Consider the following 14,624-nt stretch of genomic DNA (forward strand, 5'->3'; position numbering starts at 1 on the left):
ATGGAATGTTGGCTTTATAGCTAAAGGAATAGAATACAATGGAAAGGAAGCATTGTTGCAACTATGTAAGACATTGGTGAGACAGCACCTGAAGTATTGTGCAGAATTTTGGCCTGCTTATTTGAGGAAAGATGTAGTGTTATTGGAGGCAGTTCAGAGGAGGTTCACTAGGTTGATCCCAGAGATGAGGGGTTTGTCATTTGAAGGAAGATTGAACAGTTTCCTATACCCCTGGAATTTAGAACAATGAAGCAAGATCAAATTGAGGTATTCAAGATGATAAGATGTGTTGATAAAGTAGATGTGTTGTCCTTTTGATTCCTCTTGATTCAGATTCCCAACAGTATGAAAACAGACCCTTCAGCCAAACAAGTCCACACCAACCCATTCCCCTATCCTATATTTACTCCTGAACTAATTCACCTAACACTATGGGCAATTTAGCATGGCCAATTCACCTGACCTACACATCTTTGGATTGTGGGAGCAAACCCACCCAGACACAGGGAGAATGTGCAAACTCCACACAGACAATCGCCTGAGGCGGGAATCAAACCCAGGTTCCTGGCGCTGTGAGGCAGCAGTGCTAACCACTGAGCCACCATGCCGTGTATCTGCAAATACGAATTTAGCATGGCCAATCCACCTAACCTGCACATCTTTGGACTATGACAGAAACCCAAACAGAGAACCTGCAAACTTCACAGAGACAGCTGCTCAAGGCTGGAATCGAACCCAGGTCCCTAGCACTGTGAGGTAGCAGTACTATCCGTTGAGCCACCATGCTGCCCATGGTGGGGTATTCTTGTGAGGCATTCTAGAGTGAGATGTCATAGTTTAAGCTAAGGAGTAGCAAACTTAAAATGGAGTTGAAGAGAAACTAATTCTCCCAAGGAGTAGTGTATCTGTGGAATTTGCTACTCCAAAGTGTGGTGGATGTTCGGACAGTAAGTAAATTTAAGGAGGAGTTAGACAGATGTTTAATTGGTAATGGATTGAAAGGATATGGAGAGAAGGCAGGAAAATGGGGGTGAGGAGCAGATCAGCCATGATCGAATAGCAGACCAGACTCAATGGGTTAAATGGCGTAATTCTATTTCTATATCTTATGAAATTATGAACTTAAAATAAAACATTAAAACATTTACATCCGTCATCAGCCAGACCTTCACATTTGGGAAGAGGATATTTGTGTCAATAAGCATCTTTTAATTTCAAGCTTGATACAGGGGTAAGTGTCATAATAATAGCAGACAGGAAAACACATTTTGGACACTAACTACGATGTTAATACATTGAAAGCAGTTTAGAAAAGATTTATTACATGAATACATGAAATGAAGAGATTGCTTTTTGAGGTAAGTCTTAACAGGCAAGGCTAGTCTCCTCTATAATATAGAAGAGTCAGAGATGACTTAATTGAAATGTTTAAGATCTTGATGGGGCTTAACTGGGTGGATGTCAAAAGCATTCTTCCTATTGTGAGACAATCTAGAATGAGAGAATTATAATTATAAAATAATCGATTAAACATCTAAGATAGAGATGAAAATACTTTATATTCTCTCAGAGGTTTGTGCGTCTTTGGAATTTCTTTCCTCAAAAGGCAGTGGATACAAATTATTCAAATCATTTTTAAGCCAGTGGTAGATAGATTCTTGATGACCAAGGTGATGAAAGGTTGTCAGGGTATGTATGAATGTAGAGTTGAATTTAAAATCAGATCAGCCATGAATTCACTGAATGGTGAAGCAGACTTAAAGGGCCGAGTGGTCCACTATTGTTCTTTGCTTCTACTTGTAACTAATAATAAAACTACATGGTCTAGAATCTATAACATTGAGGATTAAAGTGTTGCTGCAACAGATTCACCAACATAAGGGACTTCAGATAGTAAAAGAACCTATCCATACAGTGAACCCATACAGTGTGGCCTGTTATCACACTGTAGGGGTTCCATAACTTCTAAAATCACAAACAACAATTTTCAGTCTTGAGCAGGAATGCATGTCTTGTCTTCAACCTTCTTGAAAAGAACAAAGGGATTCAAGAGCAGAAGATGAAGAGATCCTTTGAACCAGATTTCTCTAAGTTATTCAATGGAGTAGGGAACTTCAATACTGAATACAACATCACACTGAAGAAATATGCAATATTATATCTCCAGACACTCAAATTTCTGTTAATGATTCAAGTACCAAAGCACCTTGCAGGGACGACCACAACAGGTGTCAGTTCCCTAGTTTTGAAATCAACCAAATGGTGCTTGGAAATGTTACTACACCCCCAAACCCGAACACTAACCCTAAGCCTAATCCTAACGAGATCATCCAAATTTGTCTCCACAACAATCAGGTCAAGAAGGCATTGTCAAAAGAAATGCATCTTTGTCCACGATAGGCAGGATTTTATCTAAATTATCTGAAAATCCAGTTTTCACAAAATTCAATGCAAACTGATTTTGTTGAGGTGCCATTAGATAATCAAAATTTCTTCACACATTGATCACTACATTGGAAAATTTAGCTTCAACAGGTTGTCAGTTGAGTCCAGAGATTTTTCAATGGACTAACTTCAACATTTTACATGGTCTTCAAGAAGTCATATGCCACATGAATGACATGTTAATTCATGGAAAAATTGTCAAACAGCATGATCGAAGAGTGTACACAGTCTTAAACCACTTACTGGCAGAATTGCTTACTCTTAATGGCAAGTGTGAATTCTCCAAGGAATTTATTTACTTTTTTGGACAACTGTGATAATGGTAGACTCATAGAAAACCAGTCATTAAGGAGCACCTCATGACAAATTCAAATCACAATTTACAAATATTTTTAGGAAAGCTAAGCCTGTTGCAAAATTCCTGCCTTAATTGGATACTCTCCAGATTCTTTGAGACACTGAAGAAAATGCGCAGATTTTGTTGGAGCCCACATCAGGGCAATGCTTTTTAGCAGATCAAGGACATGCTGACCATGGATAGCTGAGACTCCTACAATCTGTCCTTCTACTGCAGGCTTATGAGCAGTCCACTTCCAGAACCAACCAGAGGTATATTATAAACATGTCTACTATGCATCATGGACCAGATACAGAAACAAAATTGCCCACAGGGCTCTGTGGGAAGTTAGAGAACTGATTGCAGGGCCCCTTGCTGAGATATTTGTATCAGAGATAGTCACAGGTGAGGTGCTGGAAGACTGGAGGTTGGCTAACATCCTGCCACTGTTTAAGAAAGGTGACAAGGACAAGCCAGGGAACTACAGACCAGTGAGCCTGACGGTGGTGGGTAGGTAGTTGGAGGGAATCCTAAGGGACAGGATGTACATGTATTTGGAAAGGCAAGGACTGATTCGGGATAGTCAACATGGCTTTGTGAATGGGAAATCATTTCTCACAAACTTGGCTGAGTTTTTTGCAGAAGGAACAAAGAGGAATGATGAGAGCAGAGTGGTAGACGTGATCTATATGGACTTCAGTAAGGTGTTTGAGAAGGTTCCCCATGGGAGACTGGTTAGCAAGGCTAGATCTCATGGAATACAGAGAGAACTAGCCATTTGGATACAAAACTGGCAGGAAGGTAGAAGACAGAGAGTGATGACAGAGGATGATGGTGGAGAGTTGCTTTACAGACTGGAGGCCTGTGACCAGTGGAGTGCCACAAGGATAGTGCTGGGTCCACTACTTTTCATTGTTTATATAAATGATTTGGATATGAGCATAACAGGTATAGTTAGTAAGTTTGCAGATGACACCAAAATTGGAGGTGGAGTGGACAGCGAAGAAGGTTATCTCAGATTACAACAGGATAGTGATCAGATGGACCAGTGGGCTGAGGAGTGGCACATGGAGCTTAAATTAGATAAATGTGAGGTACTGCATTTTGGGAAAGCAAATTTAGCAGGACTTATACACTTAATGGTAAGGTCCTAGGGAGTGTTGCTGAACAAAGAGACCTTGGAGTGCGGGTTCATAGCTCCTTGAAAGTGGAGTCACAGGTAGATAGGATAGTGAAAAGGGTGTTTGGCATGCTTTCCTTTATTGGTCAGAGTATTGAGTATAGGCATTGGGAGGTCATGTTGCTGCTGCAGAAGACATTGGTTAGGCCACTTTTGGAATAGTGCGTGCAATTCTGGTCTCCTTCCTATTGGAAAGATGTTGTGAAACTTGAAAGGATTCACAAAAGATTTGCAAGGATATTGCCAGGGTTGGAGAATTTGAGCTATAGGGAGATGCTGAATAGGCTGGGGCTGTTTTCCCTGGAGTGTCAGAGGCTGAGGGGTGATCTTATAAAATCATGAGGGACATGAATAGGATAAATAGTCAAAGACTTTTCCCTGGGATGGAGGAGTCCAGAATTAAAGGGCATAGGTTTAGGGTGAGAGGGAAAAGATATAAAAGAGACCTAAGGGGCAATGTTTTCATGCAGAGAATGGTATGTGTATGGAATGAGCTGCCAGAGGAAGTGGTGGAGTCTGGTACAATTGCAACATTTAAAAGGCATCTGGATGTGTATATGAATAGGAAGGGTTTGGAGGGATATGGGCTGGGTGCTGGCAGGTGGGACTAGATTGGGTTGGGATATCTGGTCGGCATGGACAAGTTGGTCTTAAAGTCGTCATGGAGACAGATCACAAACTGTAAATCTCACTACTTGATAAGAAAGAATTACCAAGGATGCCTCAATACATACAGAGATTTTAACTACACCTTATTAGTTGGTATATGTGCAGGAAAAATGGGGTGACAGACAAACCAGTCATGACATTATAACGTTTGTTCATAAAACTAAAGCATATAATCAGTCCATGGTGGCATAATGGCTAGCACACCGTAAGAGAGACAAAGAATATGTAACATCCGTTGGTATTGTACTGAAGGTTGGCCAGGCCAAGAACCCAATTAATTGGCCACATAAAACTATTTTGAGCACCTATGTCTTACTAAAGCATGTTGAAAGCTTTTTATTCCAGCTTCGCTTCAGGAAAATGTCCTTGACAGGATACACATGGGATCCTTGGCGGTCACAGAATACAGGATCCATGGTGCAGTGGTGTCAGATATCCAAAGTGAATGAAAGTCTCATAGTCAACTGTCGAATGTACACTATTCATAAGCCACAGGAATGAAAGCCGCTGGTATCTCCCAGTTTCCCCACAGGACTGTGGGAATGTATGGGCACAGATCAATTTATTATTGAAAGGACATCTGAACCTGTTGCCATTGGCTATATTTCACAACAGGAAGAGATGAAGAAGTTACACATCAACATTTTGGATCCAGCCATCAGGGTCTTGCAGGAAGCATTTGCAATGTATCCCTGATGCAGTTATTTTGGCCAACAGACAACCATTGCTGCAAAATCGTTTAGCCAGTTTACAACTAGTACTGGATTTGAACATGCGATAGTCTCAATGAGATTTCATAATCAAATGGGAAGCTGAATTGGAGTCTGGACAGTCAGCTTGCTTTTGAAGGAAAATGCTGACTCCTTTACAGCTTTTCTACATTACCGATCCATTCCACATGAATATGATCTATTACCATCAGAGGTATAAAGGTCAGAAAGCTGAAGACTTAGCCCTCTATCCTAACCACAAAGTTGACTTCACATTTACACCCATGGGACTGTCAAGAAATATACAGAAAGGAGTACTCCTAATATGCCCAGCAGGCCGCACACTATAATATTCTGGATTAGTGGTGCAGGAAGAGCACAGCAGTTCAGGTAGCATCCAAGGAGCAGCGAAATCAATGTTTTGGGCAAAAGCCCTTCATCAGGAATAAAGCCTGTTTGTCCTGTTTGGGTCCAAACTCTGCTGGTTTAAATGTGGTCCGGAGTCCATGTGGGATGAGTTGGTTACGGAGGCATGCACTGAGGAAGCAAATGTGGCTGTGGTAGCGAGTTTGTTTCACGACCTCGCACACTATAATAGCCATTTCCATGTGAGACCCTTGACTCATTTGCTCCTATGGTGTGGATATGGGACTTGAGGAGGAATCAGTCATTCAAGGAGCTGAAGACCTATGGTGAAGATGTACAATGGAAGGAGGTATAAAAAGGAATCATTGTAGATCAATTGTCCACCACTGTTTGATTGGGATGAAGCCGTGAAAGACACCTTCAGTCCTCACACTGTCATGAATGGAGTCAGAGTCAACATTCTGTAATGCAGAGATCTACCAATCTTCCAAGTCTGAAGACAATGCATTATAAGATCAGCAGACCACTAAATATAGGAGCAGAATTAGGCCATTCAGCCCACTGAATCGGCTCCACCTTTTGATCATAACTGATGTCTACTATCACATCTGAATAGTAGTAACAGGGTAGGTCAGAGTCAGCATGGATTTATGAAGGGGAAATCATGCTTGACTAATCTTCTGGAATTCTTTGAGGATGTAACTCTGAAGATGGACGAGGGAGATCCAGTAGATGTAGTGTACCTGGACTTTCAGAAAGCTTTTGATAAAGTCCCACATAGAAGATTAGTGAGCAAAATTAGGGCGCATGGTATTGGGGGCAAAGTACTAACTTGGATTGAAAGTTGGTTGGCTGACAGGAAACAAAGAGTAGTGATAAACGGCTCTATTTCGGAATGGCAGGCAGTGACCAGTGGGGTAACGCAGGGATCAGTACTGGGACCGCAGCTTTTTACAATATATGTTAATGATATAGACGATGGTATTAGTAATAACATTAGCAAATTTGCTGATGATACTAAGCTGGGTGGCAGGGTGAAATGTGATGAGGATGCTAGAGTTTACAGGGTGACCTGGACAAGTTAGATGAGTGGTCAGATGCATGGCAGATGCAGTTTAATGTGGATAAATGTATGGTTATCCACTTTGGTGGCAAGTACAGGAAGCCAGATTACTACCTAAATGGAACCAATTTAGATAAAGGGGCAGTATAGAGAGATCTGGGTGTTCTTGTACACCAGTCAATGAAGGTAAGCATGCAGGTGCAGCAGGTCGTGAAGAAGGCTAATAGCATGCTGGCCTTCATAACAAGAGGGATTGAGTATAGAAGCAAAGAGGTTCTTCTGCAGCTGTACAAGGCCCTGGTGAGACCGCACCTGGAGTACTGTGTGCAGTTCTGGCCTCTAAGTTTGAGGAAAGACATTCTGGCTATTGAAGGAGTGCAGCATAAGTTCATGAGGTCAATTCCTGGAATGGCGGGATTACCTTACACTGAAAGACTGGAGCGACTGGGCTTGTATACCCTTGAGTTTAGAAGACTGAGAGGGAATATGATTGAGACATATAAGATTATTAAATGATTGGACACTCTGGAGGCAGGAAACATGTTTCCGCTGATGTGTGAGTGCCGAACCAGAGGACACAGCTTAAAAATACGGGGTAGACCATTTAGGACAGAGATGAGGAGAAACTTCTTCACCCAGAGAGTGGTGGCTGTGTGGAATGCTCTGCCCCAGAGGGCAGTGGAGGCCCAGTCTCTGGATTCATTTAAGAAAGAGTTGGATAGAGCTATCAAGGATTGTGGAATCAAGGGTTATGGAGATAAGGCAGAAACAGGATACTGATTAAGGATGATCAGCCATGATCATATTGAATGGTGGTGCAGGCTCGAAGGGCAGAATGGCCTACTCCTGCATCTATTGTCTATTGTCTATTGTCTGATATGTTTCTGAACCCCATTCTCCTGCCTTCTCATAACCCTTGATCCCCTTACTAATCCCCTTACTATCTATGTCTAGATTAGAGTTATGCTGGAAAAGCACAGAAGGTCAGGCAGCATCTGAGGAGCAGGAAAATCGGCGTTTCGGGCAAAAGCCTTTCATCAGAACCTATCTATCTCTGTCTTAGATACTCTCAGTGGCTTGGCCTCCAAGGCCTTCTGCGGATGAAGCTATGCCCTCAGATCCTAGCCTCTCCTACTAGTTGAAATATCTTCTTGATGTCCACTCTAGCCAGGCCTCTAATTGTTTTATAAGTTTGAATGACATAGATTCATAGACACATAGAGACGTACAGCACACAAACAGATATCCCAACCTAATCTAATCCCAATTGTCAACTCTTGGCCCATATCCCTCTAAACCCTTCCTATTCATATACCCATTCGGATGCCTTTTTTGTTGTTGTAATTGTACCAGCCTCCACCACTTCCTCTGGCAGCTCATTCCATACACTTACCACCCTCTGCATGAAAAAGTTGCCCCTTAGGTCTCTTTTTTATCCTGATGAAGGGCTTTTGCCCAAAATGTCAATTTTCCTGCCCCTTGGATGCTGCCTGACCTGCTGTGCTTGTCGAGCACCACTCTGATCTAAACTCCCTTTTATATCAGTCTGCTCTCACCCTAAACCTATTTCCTCCAGTTCTGGACTCTCCCACTCCAGGGAAAAGAATTTGTCTACTTATCCTATGCATGTCCCTCATGATTTTATAAACCTCTATGAGGTCACCCTTCAGTCTTCGGTGCTCCAGCAAAACAGCCCCAGCCTATTCAGCCTCTCCTGATAGCTCAAACCCTCCAAACCTGGCAATATCCCTGTAAATCTTTACAGAACCCTTTCAAGTTTCACACCATCCTTCTGATAGGAAGGAGACCGGAATTGCATGCAATATTCCAAAAGTGGCTTAATCAATCTCTTGTACAGCTGCAACATGACCTCCCAACACCTATACTCAATGCTCTGACCAATAAAGGAAAGCATACCAAACGCCTTCTTCACTATTCTATCTATCTGTGACTCCACTTTCAAGGAGTATCATCTTCCTTCATCCTTCAAAACTCCATTGAGTACAGACCCAGAGTCCTCAATGTCTCCTTAAATAACAAAACCTTCATCCCTGGGAGCACTCTTGATAAACCTCCTCTGGAGCCACTCTAATCTCAGCATATCCTTCCTAAGACTTGGGGCATTCTGGGAGAAGAGTGAAACCTCCAAGCTCTGGGGTAGTGGTAAACATTAGCATGTACACAAATATTAAATATTAGTAATTAGCAAAATATAGCCTTCATTCCAAGCCACAAAGCACCAAAATTTGGAATTATATCATCATTACTTCACCACTGAGAGTTCAATATCCTGGCACTCCCCTTTTAACAACACTGGGTGTTCTTACACCCTAAGAATTGTGGTAGTTCAGGAAAACAGTTCAACAACAGCTTATCAAGGGGAATTTGGTATGGGCAATTAATGCTGGACCAGCCAGTGATGCCACATCCCATGAATGAGTAAAATGAAATTCTTGCAAATGTCACCGTGTCAATCTAATTGTTGCCAAGAAACAAAGAGACACTAAAATTTACACATATATTTAGTAAATGTGAAAATAAGCTTAATGACAATTGAATTGTCTTTTATTGATTCACTGCACAAATAAGGGAGTTAACATGGGAAGGAAGTGAGCATTTTAAAATTGTTCCATTAAATTCCATGTTAGAGGATTATTTGATTAAAAGGTCCAAGAAGAAAATATGATTCTTTTGGTTGTAATCATTTTTTTCCCCATATGACAAAAAGTCCAGTTTGGTATGTGAGGTTAATGTTTAATCAAACGTTAAAAGTTACTATAAAGAGTAATTTCCCTCTCCTCAATACTTTACCTAATTATAACTCAAAGCTCCTAAATAATTTCTAAAATTCCTAAAGGACTTTCTGGTAGTGTTTTTTTTGTGATAAAACATAAATTAATAAGAAGCTCCCATCTCCACAGTATAATTGTATGAGCCTTGATTTGTGCAGGAGGTTGTGTATTAAAGAAATATTGCCCCAGATAATACAGAGCTTAATGTAATCATCCAAAAGGAACCGAGGTCACATAAAGTTGGGCTTATTGTTATGAAATTTGATAGTTACAAATGTAGAGACTGAAAATCTCAATTGTAAATTGCTTCTCATTTTAAATTTCAGAAATCCATGACAGTCCAAAAATCAGTCAGGCACATTCTTGTCAGTGTATTTCGAAGATATGGTAATCATGAATAATTACTCAGACCTGTAATGAACTCCTTTCAAACTGTTATTGGAATTTACTGTACTATGGGTATAATATTGCAGTGGCTGTGTTACTAAAGGGGTTACCTAAATGTTAGTTCAATTTGTACCATGGCAGTTTGAGAATTAAAATTGTGTTTTTTGTTAAACTTGAAAAAGCAGTGAGCAAAGATGATCCCAGGTTGTCATAAATACCTTAACTATGCATGAGTGTCCTTTAGAAAATGAAATTGCCTTGCCCTAATGTAATTCCAGTCCTTCACAAAGTAGTTGGCTCTTAACATTGCTTTGAAATTGCAGATGCAGACACTTATTTCTGCCAAAGTACCAATGGTTCAAAAGATCAACAACTTTTCAGGACCACGGGGGATAGGTGATCAATATCAGTGTTTCCAAACATGAGTAAGAAAGATGCTCTTTCTGGATACTGTGTGTATAAGTAGTCATTCAGAAATTTCTATTTTTTTTGGCCAAATTGAAGACAGAAATGAGTGATGATACCAGCAAATGAATGATTACCTCTTTCTTTCATCAATGATTTTCATTCAGGACTAGCAATTCTGCAAAAACAGTGAATAGAGAAATTTTAAAGAATCGTGTGAAAGTTTGTATTGCTATTCACTTTTCAGGATGTTTAGTCATTCAGCCCAGAAGAAATTTTGTGTAACATTTTGATGATGGGATCAATTCAGTGCACTGGGATCAATTTTGACTGATTGTTGGTTCTATACTTTGAGGTCTGAAGCAGGCGACAAACATAGCAGAAAGAGAATGGAGTAAAGTTTAGCTTATTTCAATTGATGTACCACATTTCAATACTTCAATCTTTTTAATCATAGTTCTTCAATTGAATATTGCATATTTTATCAATAGAAAGACACAGACCCTTTGAAAGAATTTCCAAAGCCCCTGGAGACAGGTTGGAGAGCCAATTGAAGAAATAATATATTGGTGCTGTTAAATGAGATCATACCTTTAGGAGCAGATTAGGTCCAAAACTAGCAGCCTTTGTGACAGAGTGCAAAGCCAATTAATTTACTGCACCATGGCCAATTAGTTAAGGTGTGTCAATATAACCTAACAAAAGAACTGATGAATCTATAAGCAGTGCATTGCTAGGGGTGGCATGGTGGCTCAGCAGTTAGCACTGCTGCCTCCCAGCACCAGGGTCCCAGGTTCAATTCTGGCCTTGGGCAGTATCTGTGTGGAGTTTGTACATTCTCCCCATGTCTGTGTGGGTTTCCTCCCACAAATCAAAGATGAGCCGGTCAGGTGAATTGGCCATGCTAAATTACCTGTGGTGTTAGGTGCATTAGTCAGAGGGAATTTGGACTGGGTGGGTTACTGTTCGAAGGGTTGGTGTGGACTTGTTGGGCTGAAGGGCATGTTTCCACACTGTAGGGAATCTAATCAGTTGTCAAAATGAAAATTAATCTTATGTAGGAAGTTATGGTTGCAAAGCAACTTTGATTTAATTCCAATTAAGGTTGCTACGTAATAATGAATAACATGGTCTGTAACATCATGGCAATTCTGAGAATTTAGTCAACTTACATTTGGGACCATGCAGATCTTGTTTTGATTCAATTTTCTAAACTGCAGAGCAATTCAACTAAAGCAAAGTTTAAAATGCATGATGTCCCAAGACACCTTATTAAATGTTTATTTTGGATAAGATAATTTTATTAAAAAATTATGATATTGAAATAAAAGCCAATACCTTAACTTGGCAGCTCAACACTGAAAAATACTGATGCAAGATTAACAAGTTGAAATGGTTCATTTTTCCGATCTTGCCATATATTCCCAACTGATTCATCATTGCCTGTATTTTTCAAGGCTGAGGGAAAGTCAGCCCATTTAGTCCTTTCCCAATTTTCAATCATAATTCCTCCAACTCAGTACCTAAGAGTACATCAGTACTCGCTATTTCCAAAAGAAAATAGCAGAACTGGAAGAAAGTTAATGTTAACCTTGAGATCATGTGATTTACTGACTTTTCAAGAGGGCCCATGGTATTGTTGACGTTTCGAGTCTAACTGACCCTTTGTCAAAGCTTTGACAAAGGGTCAGTTAGACTCGAAATGTCAAGTCTTTTCTCTCCTTACAGAGGCTGCCAGACCTGCTGAGATTTTCCAGCATTTTCTCTTTTGGTGTAAGATTCCAGCATCCACAGTAATTTGCTTTTATCCTTGGTATTGTTATTGTTTTGGTAATAGTATGACTGCAGTAATCTACTTTTCACCTGCATAGCTTACCCTGAGCCATTCTTTCCAAAAATGCCCTCCTTTGAGTAAGCGCAACATAAAGTGAAATGTTGTTTTGTCCCCTGAGTTGGGTGTTAAAAATTGTTTTTGTAATTTCGATAATTTCCATTATCTCAACTGAATAACTAACGAACAGTTTTGGGGGATTGGATAATGTTGACACCTACATTCTCAATACGAGTTGAAATTGATTTTAGTTCCACGTTAGATGTGACATTTCATCAAGACTACCTTAGTCTACATTAAATGCTGTTGCAATTTTTGGACAATATATATTGTCAGTATTTTTATTCTTTATTCATAGCGGTAGTACAATACAGTTAATGTTGTACTTTGCTTCATTCCATTTTTATTCCATGCTTATAATTTTAACAAGTTTAACATTGTCTCACCATATTATGTGAGTTGATTTACTTTCTACTTGATGTCATTTTATCACTATTTTACTATTATGCAAAAGATTTGCATTCCATTTTATCACTATTTTACTATTATGCAAAAGATTCTGTTTTTATAGGGTTTTTTTTTGTCCTGCCATTCTTAGTTTAACCTTATTACCCTCAATACATGACAGTGGGAAAATAAAGGTCACCAATGGAATAATTTTGCTTTCAGCATAAAATGCCAGTGGCAGACCGAAAATCCCATGCTGCATTGGGCAGTTCTACAGAGCTACAAGCATAATATCTAAAATAACTTGCTATACAAATACTGTAACATGGCATTTTTATTCAAGAAGTCTATCCTCAGGAAAAGCCATATAATTTTCTGTAAGTCACAAATTGAACTGTGGATTTATGCTTATTGAGTGTACACATTTCCATTAGGTTCTGCTTTATTTATCAAACAAAGCATACTTTCAACCCTTATTTACCCATTGTAGATTAGGCTAGAATCCCGATTCTACAGGGATAGTTTCACCTGTTCCTCGGTAAAAGAAAAAATCTTCATAATATCGGAGCAAAGACATTAAAAATATATAATTTCCATGCTCAACTGAAGTCTGCAATGATTTATGCATATATCAGGCAATCAACTGCTTCCTTTAGAATATTACCTTGCCCAGCGACACAGTAAAGATGAATATGTTTCAATAATTCTACTCAAGGCTCTTTAGAAAAATGTAGCATTCTTTTGGTGGATATCAGAATATGCCTTGATTTACAACGGGCCTGGAGTGAAGAACAGGACATATTAATGCATATTCTTGATGAAAGTTCTTGATTTGTTGCTTCCAGGTATGCAAGCAAATCAAAAATCTATATGATTTCCTCTGGGCTATGAAAGGTCTCTCTCAAGACCTGCAGATTTTGCTACTGTGCTTCATTTTATTATTTGTCACATGAAAACAGCAAGAATAGTTTAATCCATGTCCTGATGGTGGGAATGAATGAGCTCTTTCATTGCAGCAACCTGCATGCATCGAGTGTAATGTGAATTTTAAAGTTTGATGGTGACAGCATTGGACATGAGTGATCATATAACAGGCGTGGACAGGAAGATTGCAGTATCAGGTAACTGCAGGTGGGTTATAAAAGAGCCCCCAAGGACATGCAAACAGGCTCTGCAGAGGTTTCTGGTGTTGCAGTAGTAATGTCCCTACCTCTGGGACAGAAGGTCTAAGTTCAAGACCCATCTGTCATAAAGGTGTGCCATGACATATCCAAACGGGTTATTTACAGATTTACAGGTTATGCAGGCTGGGAACATTTACATATGTCATTAAGTGGGCATGTCCAAAGACAAAAATCACACAACACAAGGTTAGAGTCCAACAGGTTTATTTGGAGGCACTAGATTTTGGAGCACTGCTCCTTCATCAGGTGGTTGTAGTTGTGATGAAGGAGAAGCACATTGTGTTGTGTGATTTTTAACTTTGTACACCCCAGTCCAACACCGGCACCTCCAAATCACATCCAAAGACAGTATATATCATATAGGAAATGCTGCCATGTATCTTGTGACACAGGAATTGACTAAGCAAGAAATGCTACTAACAGATCTTCAGCAACATGCATCCATGACTGTAACCTCAAAGAAAGAACTCACAAGATTATTTACCAGTCCTACTTGAGTAATTGGTGTGATAACATTTGAAGTTTAGAAACAAACACCAGATGGATCAGCCTTCATTCCATTTTGCAGCTCTAGATCTTGAACCCACGTAATTTAATATCACATTCTGGGAATTCCTTGTCTTTCTCAATGGCCTCATTGAGTCCAATCATCTCTCAAGACCTGAATTATTTTGTCCCACTGCCATCAATAACGCCATGATGCTATCAATAGGCCACATTTATAATCATTCTCTTCCTCTTTCCTCATTGATCTGAATTGACCTGGAACATCCAATACCAGCTGCCAGAGGAAATGGTGTAGGCTGGT

Source organism: Chiloscyllium plagiosum, unplaced genomic scaffold (assembly GCF_037043375.1).
Source record: "Chiloscyllium plagiosum isolate Xiang-an unplaced genomic scaffold, Cpla_swu_hap1 HiC_scaffold_6, whole genome shotgun sequence".
Taxonomy (NCBI): Eukaryota; Metazoa; Chordata; class Chondrichthyes; order Orectolobiformes; family Hemiscylliidae; genus Chiloscyllium; species Chiloscyllium plagiosum.